The sequence below is a fragment of the Octodon degus genome, unplaced genomic scaffold (genome assembly GCF_000260255.1).
Source record: "Octodon degus isolate 3935 unplaced genomic scaffold, OctDeg1.0 scaffold00100, whole genome shotgun sequence".
NCBI lineage: Eukaryota > Metazoa > Chordata > Mammalia > Rodentia > Octodontidae > Octodon > Octodon degus.
In genome coordinates, this window is record NW_004524676.1 from 9,763,008 (window position 1) to 9,767,781 (window position 4,774).

Genomic DNA, 4,774 nt, shown 5'->3' on the forward strand with positions numbered 1-4,774 from the left:
TTTAATGTTTAGATCTTTAATCCATTTTGACTTTAGTTTAGTGCATGGTGATAGACCTGGGTCAAGTTTGAATTTTCGGCATGTAGAGAGTCAGTTTTTGCCTGTAGTTCTCTTTCTTAGTTGCGTTTTCCCCTGGCTTTGGTATCAGTATAATACTTGCCTCCTGGAATGGTTTTGGGAGGATGGCTTCCTCTTCAATTTCATGGAAGAGTTTGAGGAGTATAAGGACTATATCTTCTGTAAATTTCTTGTAGAATTCAGCTGTGAATCCATCCGGAGTTGGACTTTTCTTTGTCCATAGGGTGAGAATCTCTCCAAATAACTGCTAGATTCAAAAATCTTCTAAAGATTCTCAGGATCATTGCCTTGCCCATATTCTACATATTACTGTATGGCTTGACTTATTCATGTTTCCTATGTAGTTGATTCTTTACTTCAGATGCTATGAGTTCTGAGAATTCTTTTTTTATTTCAGAAAATAATTCCACTCTGAGTTCCTCTTTAACTTTCTGATGTTGCTTATTTACTATCAATGCTATTAATTCGTACATTTGAGCTGAGCTAGTAGAAAAGAATTCTGCTCTGAGTTCCTCTATGACTTTTTGCTGTTGCTTATTTATTATCAACGCTATTAATTTGTACATTTGAGTTGAGCTAGTGTCATCTGCACTTGTTCTAGGTGGGCATTGGGTTTCCTCCATATGTTTCTGCATTTGATTCTTTATTGCAGATGTTATTAATTCAGGGATTTTGTTTTTCATTTCCAATCTGAGTTCCTCTATACCTTTCTGCAGTTATTTCTTTATTTCAGAAGTCGTTGATTCATTGCTTTCAGCTGTGTGATTCCCAATTTGTTCTGTGTTAGTGTTCTCTGCACTTGTTTTGGGTGGGCTTGTGTTCTGAGACTGCATTTTGCTCCTTCTCATTATCATATTTTGTAGCACTGTCTTCTGACCTTTGTTGTAGATCTTTGTTTCAGTTATAACCTTAGCAACTATTGAAGTTCAGGTGCAGATCTACAAGGTTTGGATTTATCCAGTTGTGCCTGGTTTGGGTCTGGTGCTCAGCTCCTTCCTGCTGCCGCCCTTGGGAGTGAACCTGTTGTGCCCCTCTGGCAAGATGTTCTGCTCCTGGACTATCTGGGTGGTTCTGTCCCCTACACTCTCTGCAGTGATTGCAGCTGCATGGTTTCACCCTAGGCCTGTATGTCAGGCCTGAGCTGAATCTGTAGGGGACAAGGTGGAGTACAGAGGAGAGGCAGCTCTCCCACACATTCACTGTGCCTGGGCTAGGACTGGATCTGGGGGTTCCCAGAACGTGGCAGAAATTCCTCTTTGGTGGGTGAGTTGGGGGTTACTACAGAGTGGTGGGCATGTCCCAAGGGGCTGAAAGAGGGTCTCACCCATGCTGCACCTGGGCTGAGTCTAATAGGCCCCACTGGCATAGGGTAGCTGGAAGCTCTCCCACACACGCACCCGGCCTGCTCATGGACTGTATCTGGGGGTTCCTGGAATGAGGCAGAAATTCCTACTTGGCGGGTGGAGTGGGGGCGGTACTGTGGAGTGGTGGGGGGCATCCCATGGGGGTGGAAGAGGGTCTCACCCACACTGAACCTGGGCTGGGACTGGTAGGTCCTGCTGGCACAGGGTAGCTGGAAGCTCTCCCACACACTCACTGGGCCTGGGCTAGGACTTGATCTCTTAAGTTGGGTTTTAAAGTATGCGTACTACATATGCTATACTATACATATTAAACTGTATGTAATATTTTAATGATTTTTTCATTTCTCCTATTTTCTGTTAGAATTTCTTATTGTCAGGAATGCCTTTGGCAGAGAAATTTCCTTTTCAAAAAATGCCTTTTTGTGGTTGGCAGCATGCTGATTACAGAATATGAGGACAGGTTCTTCTGTTTTCTTGGCCTAGTTTATGGGCTAGAAAATGGGGGCCAATGAGATAAAGCTGGCCAGCTGTGTGTTGTTAAAAAAAAAGTTGTTTTAATTTTAATCAAAACTGCCTGCATTTGTTCATGTATTTATCTGTGCCTGCTTTGTCCCTATAATGGCAGAGTTGAGTCACTGTTTGTAGCCTCTATAGCTCAAAAAGCCTGAAATATTTATTGTTTCTCTCAGAGAGAGATGGGGAATTAATATTTCAGCTGAGGGCTTGTGGAGGACCACTGGGTAACTCCTAGAAGGAAGAGCAATTTTTTCCATTTTAGCTGAGCCTGACCTATATCCATGTATTGATAGGTACCAGCTGGCTAAGACTTTTTCTTAACCCTTCAGCTGGCTTTAAGCCGTGCAAATGGGTCCAGCCAAAGTGCTGATGTGTACTTTTTGAAACAAGGTGACAGGGCAGTGTTACCTTACCTCAGCTTGCAAATAAACATGTATGAACTGGGGCGCCATGGGGAGCCATGCTCCACACTGTCATCTAGGGTTAAATCTCTGACTTCCCAGGGCATAAAAGATTATACATCAGAGCTGAAGCACTGACCCAAAACATGAGATACCACCTCAAATATGTTATGCAGATTATTCCTTCTGCATATCCTTTTCCCTGCGTATTGAAGAGATGATGCCAGGCTTCCGACCCAGCCCAGCTCAGCAGCACTCACCTACTTCCCACCGTCCTCACAGTCATTCATCTTCAAGCCAATCCTTTCTTCATGAATTGATTAAATCCAGGTTTGGCCCTGGGTCAAGGGCTTTGTTTTGGTTAGCCATCCTTGTGGCTGGATTTAGGACCCCTTGGTGCCCCATAACTGCAGGTATGCCTTACAGTCTGTTCTTCCCTCGGGTTGCACTGGAAGTGGTAGATTGCAGTTACCTCCCTAGAATTTCATTAACTTTGTCAAATAAAAAATTCCTGGAATGTGATGAGGACCAGGAAGGGCTCTCTATAAGGTATAACGAAATGAACCTTGTCACCCTGAATACATTATTCACCTGATTTCTTCTTGGGTTTCTTAACTTAGAAAGTAGGAATAAGGACTAAGATACTATATTCTTGCTATGTTGTTGTGAGCATTAAAAGGTATAGTTTGGAAACAGTGCTTAAAGTTCTACTCATAGGTATATTATCATTTCCATAGATTTAACATATGCACATGGTAAAAATATTAGAATATTGCATAAAATTGTAAAATAAAAATTTATTCTTTTCTATAACACTCTTCACTGAAAAATTTTGGCTTTCTTGTGTATAAGAAGAAAAGCACACATTTACCTAAATAAATTTATATACCGTATACAAGATGTGATCACAGTATATGACAATGATTGGTAAATTTTTAACAGTTTAGGCAGAGAGGTTGAAGGAGGGTAGGTGAATGGTGAATAAAGTTATATATAGGAGCAAATTCTTTATGATGAATGTGATTGTTATGTGTATCTAAAATGTACCAATAGAGTCTAATGCAAAAAAATTTTTAAAAACCAATTTATTCCACGAAAACACATTACCATTTATTTTCTTCAAAATGCTCTCTATTGTGAACATATTTCTGGAAGTCTTTCATGCCCTTATGTGGTATGATCAAAAGTATAATGAATGTGGCTGCTAGGAGCCATCCAATGGAAAGGCAAACTCATGAAAACATTACAGTGTGTCCTCAACCACCTTATTATAGGATCTGGCACCGGTCAACTTCTGGCTCTTCCCAAAGTCAAAATGACTAAAAAGTAAAATTCTTGAATCAACTCAGGAGATTTAGACAGCCACAAAGTGCAGCTAAAGACACTAGTGTAAGAAGACTACCAGATCTGCTTCAGAAAGTGGCAAGAATGATGGGATAAACGGATCAGAAGCAATCAGGGGTATTTGGAAGGAGATTAATAGTAATTTCTTTTGCTGTACTCTTAAAATTTTAATTCAACATTCATTTTAGTTTTAGATCACACCTTACATGTGTTTATGTGTATAGCAAACAATAATTTATGTAAATATATTTGATTCTTTTTTTTTTCAGAAAATAAGACAATCCTACAATCAGTCTTCTCTGTCTTGTTTTGCTATTTCATTTAATGCTGTGGACCTGGGTTTGCATTCTGGTGGTTCCCTCACCAGATTTGTGGTCTTGCCGGGTCATTCGTCATCCTTTTTGGAAGAGTCCTTATCTCACTGGGCTGTTGTGAAGAGTAGATGAATAAATATACATTGAGTACATATGACAGTTCCCTGGTTGTGACAAGGCTAAAATGCCAGCCTTGCCAGGCATCGTGGTGCACATCTATAATCCTAACATGCCAGGGGGATGAGGCAGGAGGATTGAAACCATGAGTTTGGCTTGGGCAAATTAGTGACTCGTCCAGACTGTATCTTAAAGTGGGGAGGGAGCCCCTGGGAATGTAGCTCAAAGTAAAGGCCCTGGGCTTCAACCTCATCCTGCAAAAAACAAACAATCTTTTATTGTCATTAGTAACTTTATTTCTCAAACTCAGAATGTGCAGGTTTTCGTCATTCAGTTTAGCCTTATAGCTATTCAGTGATCTCAGCATGATTCTTAAAACAGTTCCCTGAAGATTTTCAATTCACATTCTATAACTTGAATGCCAGACTCTGATTCTGCAGATATAGACCTTGTCTAGGCCTGAGGTTCCTTCTTTGTAAAGTAAGAGGTCCAAATAGATGATTTTCACACATGTGCCAACTTCAACATGTTCTAGTTAAAATTATGTGGCATTGCCATGTGTGGTGAAAGGAGGCCTCAAGTAGTCTCCCAGAGCCATAAAAAAATGCTTGCTCTGACAATGCCCTGACTCAGATGGAGG